Raw genomic sequence first — 14076 nt, forward strand, 5'->3', positions numbered from 1 at the left:
TATGATCATGTTTTAGGTTATTCTATGTTTATCATAATTGCGGACATAACAAGTATTATTATAATTATTACGGATATCACGGTCATATAATAACAGTTTTAGACGGCACCAATATCACTATATAACTGTTGTTATTCCTACTGTGGATTGCCTACTAGAATAATAGCAATATACCTTTTACAAGTATAAGGAAAACGAACCATAAATATATGCACACATGTCGGAGATATTACACCAAATCGACGAATTATTTAAGTCATGTAAAAGACACAGCCCTTAGAGATATTCGCCGGATTTTTGTATTCAACAAGTAGTTGTATTGAATCTATTAGCCAAAATAAGTAACTTTCTACGTTTAGCCATATAAAAACAACGTCAGCTTATCAACAGGCACCGGCAATTCAGAAACAAGATAATTGCTCCACAATAATCTAGAGTTTTCTTTGCCACTGAATTCAACCGATTCATACATACATACATACATATATATAATTTTCTTAGTTTACGTATTTTTAAGATTGTCAGATGAATAAAAATAGACTGTTAAGATTAACAATAGGAAAAAAATATATTCATTGAAAAAAGAAAACAATAAAATAATTTCAACCGTCTATTTTCACTCATTTAACGATAAACTTGAATTTTTTACATTGATTAAGATAATCCAAAATTTAACCCTTAATATTAGGGACTCGAATAATTAAATTTTGTTAATTCAAGAAGGTTTGGCTCTCGAATATTTCTACTATCTTCCATGAAACTAAAAGGTTTAAATACACCATTGCCCCGTAAATTATGTCATTTGTACTGAGTTACCCCTTAAAGCATTTTTTGAGACGTTTATCCCCTAAAGTTTAAAATGTTACCTCATTTGCCCCAAATCGTTAAATCCGTTAAAAATACCAAGGGTAAAGCACTTAATTAGTCACTTAACTATTCTTACAGTTTTGGTTTGGTTAGCCAATCTTTTCTTTCTTTTCAAAATCATCACAAAACGTATATGGCTTCTTTACAAGTTGCTAACTTTTGTATCTTCTTCTTCAAAGCAAACATATGCAGCCATGTCCATCCCAAAGATTATATCGATTAAGCTTTCACCTCCTAAATTGCAACCCAAGATATTGTCTCAAGAATTGAAGATTAAAGATGGATTCGTCCACACAATCCCAACCATTGTTTCAAGCAAACTCATCTTCTTCAGTGGCTACCTTACAAAAACTTTATGTTGTCCTAAAGGAGTGAAGATGAAAAAAAAAAACGTTGGAGAACAACGATATAACTGGAGCACCCATCTATTTTCTCTTTCTTTTTCGTTATTTGTATTTAATGTTGTGATTGATGATATATTGCGGGACATAATTGCACTTACAATCAGTATACAAACAAATTGTAAATTTTATGTATGGAAATGTTTTATGGTGCTTTATTGATGTAAATCAGAATGCAGTCTTTCTTATTATTTGTCATTGTACTTAACACATACTAATACCGGTGTAAAAGAATAAAATAAAAAAGTGTAGCACTTACCTCATACATATGCCGGTGTAAGTATGTACATCTCTCAATATCTTTACAAGGAGGAAAACCAGAAATAATCGCATTTGAAAAAGGAATATTGTACAATTATGGTTTGACTAACTTATAGTCTGTTTTTTGCTACATTTTTATGTATTTGATGTGGTGGAACTAATGTAAACTTTGAATCATTTTGTGAAGCTTTATTAAGTTACATTGCACTTATAGTTATTATGAATTTATTATGTATGAAAACTAATTATAACTTTTATGTATGGAAACATTTTTGTAGTGCTTTATTGATGTAAAACAAATTGTAACCTTTCTGACCTTTTGCAATTGCACTTAACACATACTTACATTGGTGTAAGTGAATAAAATAAAAAAATTGTAGCACTTAACACATACTTACACCATTATATGTGAATAAAATAAAAAGTATAACACTTAACATATACTTACACCGGTGTAAGCATGTACATCTCTCAATATCTTGATATCTAACAATATTTTTAAATTCATACAATTTTAAATTTTTCATTGTGTTTCATTAATAGTCCTAAAGCAAATAAGCTTTTCAAACTAGTTTTACATCAATAGTATTCATAGCCAACAACAGTAACCCCTACATCAATGAAGTTGATATCCAACATTACTAACCCCTAAATCAATGGAATTCATATACAATAGCACTAATTCATAAATTAATGAATTTCATATCCAAAAACACCTATTGTACATCAGAGGAATAACTTTATTACAACATAGACATGAAATCAATCTAACCTTGTACAACATTGCTTGATTCATGTTCTTAATTGATCTTTTGTCTTCATAAGATTCTTCTCTGGCCCTTCCACTTCACCAACATTCAACATTTTTCTTCAATTCATAATTTTTTATTCTAATATCCATATTTTTGAATAATAATATTTGTATGCCACTTCTTAATTCATCAACATTAATCGATTTTCCATGCTCTTTTTAATTCATTAGAAGAAATCACAGTGTTGTTATACATTAGAAAAAAAATTAAAATTATAACATATTTCAAACTATGAAATTGAATGGATAAAAGAAGAATCCAAAATATGAAATAATACCTCATTCAATCTAGCAGAACCATAAAATTTCTTCCCTTTGATCCAAGGGATAGTTGAAGTGCAAATCGATGCTCTCAATCCACATCAATAAAGTACCACAAAAATGTTTTCATACATGAAAGTTATAATCTGTTTTCATACATAATAATTTTTTTTGATTTTAAGTGCAATGTAACTTGTTCAAAAAAAATGTGAATTACATTTATGGATTTAATATTTATATTAAATTCAGAGTCCTTTTAGCTATTGCAAATTAAAAGATATGGTTTAATTTGAATATTAGTAGGATTATTACTCTTTTAATATGTCAATTTAAAATTGTACGTGTTACCTTTTTAACTTTGAATATTAAAAGATAATTATATACTTTTGTATATTTCAAATTAAAAATAATATTTGTTTAATTTAAATAATAAAAGAAGTGTATATCTATTTAATGTTTTAAATTTCAAAGACATTATTATCTGTTTAAATTTAGATATTAAAAGATATATTGTTGGAGTAAATTTCTCAGGTTTAATATTTTAAATTTAAAAGATATTATTATTTGTTTAAATTTAAATATTAAAAGAGATTTAATTGGAGTTAATCTCTCTTGAAATTCCCCTATAAATACTGAGCAAATCTCTCAGTTTTTTCATAACTTAGAATTCAAGAAGTTTTCTACTATTGAAAATATTTTCTCTCATTCTCAGAAAATATTTTGTTCTCCTTAGTTTTTCGGTGATAGTCGAAGGCAAGGAAAGTTTGTGATCTCTATTGTTATGCTACTGTAGCTGACCATCTAGTTGTTGTATCCTGGGCGATAGACGACCAAAGGATCTCGAACACCTAGGAGTGGTCGAAAATCTATATTAAGGAAATTGTGTTGCGACAAGCATCAACTGATTCCGAGATCACAAGATCAAGATAAAAAGAGTATTTTATCTTCTTTTTTTTAAGAATTTAATTTCTTCTTTTAATTTCTCAGGTATAACAATATTAAGATATATTTATCTTCTTCTACCTTTCTTGATCCAATATAATTTAGAATTGTAGGAAAAATGAAACACAAGATAGTAAACAAATTGGTTTCAAGATTTACCCTGATGTCTTAATGAGTTTACTAGAATCTCAAAGTGGACAAATCTGTATAACAAAAATTGTCATGAAAGAAACTGTGGTTACTAATTTTGTTTCAGAACTCTAATTCTGTCTTATAACAAAATCTAAAATAAACAAGAATTAATTTTTTATTGGAATTATTTCTAATTTTGTTTCTTTTATAAAAAATAGAGACAATACACCCTATTGATTTACCCAACATGGATACTAAGATGGTGGTACTGGCTCAAAATCCAAATCTGAATGTGAGTTAATCGGTAGTGGCAATTAACCACAACGAAAAGTCGAAAAAATTCTACTAAGAGAATTTTAAGATGTGATAACAGAAGATGGCTTTCTATTTGACCACATGGAACCTTTCAAGGTTCTTGAAAGAAGATCCTCATGTTCCTAAAGATGGAGAAGACAATGTTACTACTTTTGATATTATTGAAGCTTGGAAGAATTTAGATTATATATGTCGGAATACAATACTGAATTTCTTCAAGATTCATTATATATGGTATATGTTGGTTATGAAACATAAAAAAATTGTAGGAAGCATTGGACCACAAATACAAAACTGAAGATGCTGAAACTAAAAAGTTTTTAGTTTCCATGTAACATCTCGAAATCAGGGTTAGTGACTAAAATGAAATTTTTTAAAGTTTGGGGATTAATTTAGAAAAAAATTGATAAATTTAAGGACTTAAATAATAATATTTCAGTATTGGATTAAATGGTAATTATGGAAAGATTGAAAGGGTATTATGGTCTTTTTCTCTTAAAGGATATTTTCCCCTTAATACGAGGTTAACACGTGGGTTTGGGAGAGTTATCTCGAAGCTATTCTCTTCTTACTTTCTTTCTCCGTTTTCTCCAGCTCCAAAGGTAATTTTGATTTCATTTGTTAATTTCGAGAATTTATAAGTGGGGTTTGATTCTTTTGGTGTTATATAAGCTTAAGGAAAGCTTATATGAGCTTAAAATATCAAGAAGAGATAATTAGAAAGGAAATTGTAAAATGGGTGAAGAAATGAATTGTTAATATGAAGAGGTTTTTGAAGTTTTAATTATGAATTTGACTTGTCATAAGAAGGATTAAGAAGTCTAAAGCATTAGAATTGAATTTAGAACACATGAAAAGTTTGATGAAATTCTTTGATTAAAGAGTTATAGTGAGATATTGAAGATAATGAAATGTTATAGTGTTTAAAGAGGGTTTATATATGTATAGATAAGTTTTAAGGCATAAGGAGAGGTAAACAAATAGAGTTTGGGGCCAATGTATTGAATTTTCGGGCTTAAAATGGAAAATCTGGCAATTGGTATCAGTACTGCTTCATCAGGTGTCGATACTACAAGGTAAATTTTAAGGAAATTATGCATGGGGTATCGATACCTGTATGAACAGTATTGATACCATAAAGAAGGGGTATCGATACCAATGTGGAGGGTATCGATACCATGGAACATCGAATCTAATTTTCGTATCAATACCTAAGAAGGGTATCGGTACCCTAGAGTAGAGGTATCGGTATTATTGTAGTATCGATACCCCTCAAGTTGGAAAATTTGATATTAGCATTTTAGTTAGTTTAAGTTAGTATGAATCATTTTTGAGTATTTCAAATTCCGATATTCATTGGACTATATTTGTGTAGATATTGATCGAAAGCAAAGTTCGGATAGACTGTCAGAGTAAGATTCCAGAGAGAACAAGAGCTTGGTAGTGTCAATTGAGAACCAGGTGAGTACATGGTATTAGGTATAAGTTATGTTAGGGAATTAAGACTTACAATAAGTCTAATTCCTATAGTAGGTTACATGAGTATATGAATATAAGCAAGTATTGATATGATGATTAGAGATAAATGAGTACATGCATATGTCTAGAGATTAAATGTATTTCTATATGTGATCTATGTGAATATATGTATGTGTGAATATGCCTTGTATGTATTACATGTAGATGACTTATATGAATATAAAAGAATAAAACATAAAATATATGAAAAGATATGAGCCATATGATATGAACTATATGTGTTACATGATATAAGTGATTTGATGAGAAATGACATGAGCTATGTGATATGTTATATGAATACAAGAACATGTGATATGAGGTATATGATAAGAAGATATGAGACTCCATGTGAGTATTACATGATATGTGATAAAGAGCTATGAGTTATATGTCTATGTGATATGAATATGAGAATGTGTTAATAATATAATTAATAAGGCCTATGTTATGTGTTATGAGAGCTAGGGGTATAGTTGGCATGCCAAGAGTCGAGGGTTCTACGTGGTCCTTAGGGACATATGTGATATGTAATCCTTCGGGATAAATTCTATACACCCATAGTGGGAATTATATGAGCTGTGGTGACATCATATGTGCATAACCTCTATGTACTCACATACCTTAAGTTCTCAGAGGTATACATGGGCTTTAAAGAGAATAAATAAATAAACTTGGCTTGATATTATGTGTGATATCTTGTGTAAAGACATATGTGAAATGATCTACTTATTTTTATGATGTGTATAAAAATGATAGTAAATGTTTATACGATAAAAATGAATTAATGACAATAATATAATTAATGTTTAGCATGTTAACGATGATCTATGTATATATGTAAGCATTTTGTTGCCTGATATGTACATGCATTTGTTAAGTAGTTATAGTTCCTTTATTTAATGACATCTCTCACTAAGTCTATTACTTAGCGTGTAACTGTTTTACACGTAGGTGCTGATAAGCTAGGGGATCAAGATTAGGACCCGCACAATAGCATTTCTTCACTTGAAGATCAGATCAGAACTATTTTGTAAAGTATGTCTTTTATGTAATAGACATGTTGGCATGTAAACAGAGTCGTTAAATATGTATAGTTTGATCGATTTTGGTAATATTTTGAATATAGTGATGTAAGATAATAACTTTATATTAATGAAAGTTTAAATTTCTATGGTTTTTTTTATAAAAGTATATGTTTTGAATAGTCAATGTAACATCTCATATTCGTATCCGGGTCGGGTACGGGTTGGGGGTGTTACTGCCAAGTTCTTGAACTTTACTATGGTTGACTCTAAACCAGTAGTAAAACAAGTGGAGGAATTCCAACTATTGATCAATGGAATCCTTGCCGAGAGAATGGTCATAGGTGAATCCTTTCATGTAGCCTCCTATATTGAGAAATTACCTCCTATATGGGGTTAATTCAAGAATTATCTGAAGCACAAGAGGAAGGAAATGACCATAGAAGAACTAGTTGTTAGACTTTGAATAAAATAAGACAACAAAATTACTACCAAGAAAGCTCAACAAAAAATAGGTTAAGGTAAACGTGATGGAAATCAAGGACTCCAAAAAGGGAAAACAACCCAAGAATAGGTCAAACTGGGACTTAAAGGTGGAATTTCTAAGAAGGATAATTTCCAAGGGAAGTGCTTTAACTGTGGAAAGATGGGGCACAAATCCTCTGAGTGTAGACATCCAAAGAAAGCCAAAGCTCACGAGGCTAATGCTATGGAAAGAATGATTAAGGATGTAAATGATATAGATATGTGTACTGTAATCTCTGAAGTCAACCTGGTTGACTTGAATCCAAGAGAATGGTGGCTCGATACTAGTGCTACATGCCATATTTTTTGCGACAAAGAATCTTTCTCTGAACTGAGACCTTGCAACAATGGCGAGAAGATCTACATGGGCAATATTGCGACTTCCGAAATAAAGGGGAAGGGTATTGTAGTCTTGAAGATAACTTATGGAAAAGAACTTAATTTATGATTGAGTCAATTAATTTATGCTTGAGTCATTTAATTTATGTCATAGTAGACTTTGACATGTTAATTATGATGCTATGAGCAGATTAATTAACTTGGAACACATTCATTCGTTTCATATAAATTATAATCATAAATCTGAAACATGTGTTGATGAAAAATTAACAAGTTAATCTTTTCAAACTGTTGAAAGAAACACTGAACCACTTTATTTGATTCACAGTGAATTTTGTGACTTGAAATTTGTCCAAACGAAATGAGTATATAAATATTTTATTACCTTCATTGATGATAGCACAAAGTATTGATATGTAAATTTGCTTAAGAGCAAAGACAAAGCTATAGAGAAATTTATACTATATAAGCAGGAAGTCGAAAAAAAAATTAATAAAAATATTAAGATGGTAAGAAGTGATCGTGGTGTTGAATATGTTGAACCATTTAGTAAATTTTGTTCACAACTTGGTATTATTCACGAAATAACATCACTTTATTCACCTCAATCAAATGGAGTAGCCGAGTGGAAAAGTCACTCTAAAAGAAATGATGAATGCCTTGTTAGGAAATTATGGGCGTACATACGTACCTACGTATATACATACATATACATACATATATACATACATACCTACATACATATACATACATACATACATACATACAACATATGTACATACATATATATATATATACATACATAAATACATATATAAATACACATATACATATATACATACATATTTATATACATATATATATACATACATACATACATACATACATATATACATATATATATATATATACATACATACATACATACATGCATACATATATACATACATACATATATATATGCATACATACATATATATATACATATATATATACATACATACGTATGTATGTATATATATATACGTACGTACGTATATATATATATATATATATATATATATATATATGCATACATATATATATACGTATATACATACATACATGTATACATACATACGTACGTATATACATACATACATATATATATACATACATATATATATATACATACATACATACATACATATATATACATACATACATACATACATATATATATATATATACGTATTATACGTACATACGTATATATATATATATATATATATATATATATATATATATATATATATATATATATATATATATATATATATATATATATATATGTACGTACGTACATATATACTTACATACATATATACATGCATACATATGTACATATATATACGTATATGCATACATGCATACATGCATACATGCAAACATGCATACATGCATACATGCATACATGCATACATACTAGATCCAATTATATAGTATAAAACTAAAAAAGTTTTACACGTTTTTAAGATAATTCGTTGAGTGGAAATCAAAACCTGAGATTAACAGTAGGAAATAAGAAGATATTTACCGAAAAAAATAAGGAGTTAATATCAACCTTTAAATTTCCCTAATCCATAGGTCCTAAAAGAGTGTAAAATTAAAAGCTTACACTATGTGTAAGTGGATCCTAACCATATATACACACACACGCATACGTGTGTATGTATGTTCTTAAGATCGAACGTAGAATATTATATTAGGTCATTAGGGGATGCAAACTTAACAAGTTGCATTAGAAATTTATGGATGTTATATTATAAAATTTCAAGGTTATAAAATTAGATTATCAATAAAAGTCCAAAATATCATGAGTTATATGAGAATTTAAAATTTTTAGAAGATCGATCTCACCAAAAAAAACTATGCAAGTATGTACTTCATTTTAATGTACGAGAGAGAGAGAGAGAGAGATATAAAAATATAACTTGTTAATATGAGGCTAAAAACAACATTTAATTTTTCAGGTTAGACCGAGTAACATTTTAGGTTGAGATTGAAAATGTTACCTTCTTTATAATATTTTTTGTTATAATAGAAATTATTACAAATTATATAACTTTTTTTTTGTAAGCTCAATATTTGTTACAATGAAACTTTTTAAGTTGCAATAGAAGTTGTTACAAATTTTATAACTTTTTTGTTATAAACCAAAAATCCATTACAATAAAACTTCTTAGATTGTAATTGAAATATTACACAACAACAACAAAACCCAATTTCCATATGCAATGGAGCAAGGGGAAGGTAGGGTAGTAGGCTGCCCCCAACGCCAGGTTGAGAGTAGCTTCCGTGGAAGACCTCCGGCAGTCAGAAAATTAAAAATATAGATAACATGCAATGCATGTATAAATAAATACATAAATACATAGTTGAACAATATTCATATGTAGTCATTAATATCATATGCGTGTCTGTAATGGGAAGTAATCCCTGCAAATAAATCCCTGCGAAAAAATTCTCTGCATATAGACAGAAACGTAAGACCCAGCTAAATTTAAAGGAGGAAACATGAAGAGAATGATACACAGAAGTCAACGATAGCAAGCCCAGTTCTAAGCCTTCATAAATACCAATAATAGAAACGTATAAAAAGTAGAAGTCATGGGAATTACTACAAAGGCATTAAAAGAAGACAGAGATGATACACCCTATAGATGTGACCCACACTACTCGACTACCCTAGACTTAAGTCTCCATACTTTCCTATCAGAGGTCATGTCCTTGGTAAGGGATAAATCCATCAAATCAGATCTCAATCAGTTTTCTCACTTCCGCATTGGTCGTCCTCTCCTTCTGGCGCCGTCGACTGTAATCGACTCTACCCTCCTGACCGCATCTGACGGTAGTCGCCTAAGGACATGCCCAAACCACCGTAGTCTTCCCTCCCTCAATTTTTCAGAAACAGACACCACCCCCAAGGACATCCTAATAGCAGATATTGTTGTCATATCCCACAGAGTCCTACCACATGTTCATCGAAGCATTCTCATTTCTACGGCCTCTATCCTCCTTACGTGATCCTTCTTGATTCCCAACATTCTTATCCATATAACATCGTTGGTTTTATTGCCATTCTATAAAATTTTCCCTTAAGTTTTAGAGGCACCTTCTTGTCACACAAAACTCCAGTAGCGGCCCTCCACTTTAGCCATCCCGCCTTTATACGGTGTGTAACGTCATCATCTACACCCCCATCTTTATGTATCATAGATCCTAGGTACTTGAAACAATCATTTGAGGGGAGAACATGTCGTTCTATGCATATTTCTACATCTTCATCGTTTTGGTTCCCACTAAAGTTTGAACATAAATACTCTGTCTTTTCAATATTGATCCTTAGACCTTTTTCTTCCAAAGCAGTCTTCCAGGTAGCCAGTCTACTATTCAACTCAGATTTTGTTTTAGCAACTAGGACAATGTCGTCAGCGAAAAGCATACACCATGGTACACCGTCTGGTGTCGCACAAAAGATGTCGTCCATAATCAAGGCGAAGATGTAAGGGCTAAGGGCCGACCCCTGGTAGAGTCTGATTTCCACCGGGAAAGCCTCGGTGTCGCCAACTGTAGTCCTGACGTATGTAGTAGATCTACAGTACATATCACGAATTGCCCGGATATAAGCAGTTGGGATCTGTCTCGTTTCCAAAGTCTTCCAGATCGTATCACGGGGAACGCTATCATAAGCCTTCTCAAGGTCAATGAACGCCATGTGAAGATCTCTAGACTTTTCCCTATATTTCTCCAAAAGTCGTCGAAGTAGATGAATCGCCTCTATGGTAGACCTGTCTGGCATAAAGCCAAATTAGTTTTTCGAAACCCTAGTAACTTGTCTCAACCTAGCCTCTATCACCCTTTCCCATAGCTTCATGGTATGGCTGAGTAGTTTAATACCTCTATAGTTACCACAACGTTGGAGATCTCCTTTATTCTTATAGATTGGTATCACCGTAGACTCTCTCCACTCCTCTAGCATCTTGGCAGTCTCTAAAATAATATTAAAGATGTTGGTCAACCACTTAACTCCCTCTTCTCCTAGGGCCAACCACACAGTGATAGGAATTTGATCAGGACCGACAGCTTTGTCCCTTCCCATCTTTCTAAGAGCCATTTTGACTTCCTCAAACCCAATCCTACCTTTAGGGCAGTCATTGGCCGTAGTATGATGGTCGACTGACCCATCAACGGTACTATCTCTACAGGGAGAGACACCGTAATTAAATAAGCCAAAGAAGTAACTACCCCAAACCCTCTTAATATCATGATCTTTCGCTAAAAGAACACCATTGTTGTCCTTAATAAACCTAATGCTACCTAGATCCTTTTTCCTATTCTCCCTAGATTTTGCAAGCCCGAAGATACTTTTTTGTCCTTCCTTGGTGTCTAATCTCTTGTACATTTCCTCGTATGCCTTATCCTTTGCTTTAGCCATCGTTTTCTTGGCTTCCCACTTTGCCTCCTTGTATCTTTGTTTAGCTGTCGACCTTTCTTCGTCGTCATTGCATTGTAGAAACTCCTTGAAGCAAGTTTGCTTTGTCTTCACCTTAGTTTGGACTTCGTCGTTCCACCACCATGATTCTTTATGTTCCTTGGCCTTCCCTGTCGACAACCCCAGGGTGTTTTTGCCCACCTCTCTGATGGAATATGCCATATTTTTCCATAACAAATCTGCATTATTTGAGTTTGTAGTTCCAAAACCTGTATTAGACAAAACCTTACTCCTAAAGTCATCAGCTGTCGCTTCATGTAAGTTCTTCCAAAGGATCCTAGGTTTACCAAGTTTAGACCTCCTATGAGTGCTCAACCCGTGGGGTACGCGGAACACCAAAACCAACAATTTGTGTTGTGATGCACATGCCTCTTCAGGGAACACCTTACAGTCAATGCAAGCCCATAGATCCCGATTTTGAACCAGGATGTAGTCGATCTGGGTGCAATATCCCCCGCTATGAAACGTAATCAAGTTCACATCTCTCTTATTAAAGAAGGAGTTAGTGACCACCAAATCATGTGCAGTAGCAAATTCAAGCAACGTACGCCCCTCATCGTTCCTGCTACCATAACCGAAACCCCCATGAACACAGTCATACCCATCGGTTGCACTACCTATATGGCCATTGAAGTCTCCCCCTATAAAAACTCTTTGGTCCACCGGAATGCTCCTAAGTACATCATCTAACTGATCCCAGAAGCAACGTTTCTCCCCCTCCCCTAGGCCAACGTGTAGGGCATACACTGAAAGGACATTCACCACTTTCGCTTCTATAATAACCTTAATCATCATGATCCTATCCGGTATCTACAAAATTCAACTACATTTTCCTTGAGCCTAGAGGATACTAAGATAGCCACCCCATTTTTAGCATTATCTACGCCTGAATACCACAACTTGTACCCATTACACTCTTTGGCGCGAGCCCCTTTCCACCTAGTCTCCTGAATACATGCAAAATCTATTTTTCTATTATTAAGTACGTCAGTCAGCTCCAGCACCTAGCATTTAATAAGCCTACATTCAACGAGCAAACTCTAAGTCTAGTCTCCTTGTCACCACTCTGTCGAGCCCTCTCCCTATACGCCACATGGGATCTAAAAGAATGACATGACCTCAAGTAATCATCTATAACCGAAGCTATGAGGAACTATGAAAAAGGAATCCAAATAGGACAGAAGATGCACTAATAAAACGCTAGAGAATTGAGGAGTACTAAAAAGCCTAGTTGGTTACTTAATATGATTTTAAGACAAAATTAACACTATCTTCTTAACTTTAGGCCAACAGCTAGAAACCAATGATTTGATTTAAATCTTATAAAAAATCTATCATACAAATATTTACTTTTTAAGTAAATATTACTAGAAGAGAACAGATCAGGAGTTCAAAAAGAGCTCTGGATTCAATTTCATATAAAATAAAAGCAATTTTCATATTCTTTTTCCAGTAATAATCGCAACTAAAACCAACTCAACTCAATTTAAGCAGAAAAATTCACCGATTTTCACAAATTAACAGCTTCACAAAACCAAATATAGTTCAGATCGAGCAAATAATCCCTACAGAACTAGATCATAAAACTAAAAATAGGCCCTAAAATAAATATATTTAAAAAGAGACTAAGGAGAAGAGCAAGCCTGGATCCGATGAGAAGAGAAAGCTCGACTCCAAGGATAACAGCAAAGAAGTCCAGGACTTCAAGTGAATCGAAGAGTAAAAGACGAGAGGATGCAGAAGGAGATGAAATCAAAGGATAAACGTAAACAAAAATGAAAAACCGGTAAGATTTTTTCATAAAACACTCTAAAAAATAACACAAAAAACCCAAAAAAGGTGGAGTTTCATATCTGTCTACCCAGTTTTTTTTTTGAAAGAGAGAAGAGGTAGAGAAACACAAAAGAGGGAGTAAACGTGAGAGATGATGACAGAGATCAGAGATCATAAAGATCCATCAATTTTGAAAACAAATCTATCTCTACGTTCCCTTTCAAAAAGAAAAGAAAGAAACAGAGTATTTTCCCACAGTGAAAGACCTTCCACCAGAATTGTTGCAGATTATGAATTTCCAACGATTTTGATTAATAGAGAATTCTTCTGAAAGTTTCGATATCAAATACGAAATATAAGCAGATCTAATAA

Source organism: Hibiscus syriacus, unplaced genomic scaffold (assembly GCF_006381635.1).
Source record: "Hibiscus syriacus cultivar Baekdansim isolate YM2019G1 unplaced genomic scaffold, ASM638163v2 tig00110949_pilon, whole genome shotgun sequence".
Lineage (NCBI taxonomy): Eukaryota > Viridiplantae > Streptophyta > Magnoliopsida > Malvales > Malvaceae > Hibiscus > Hibiscus syriacus.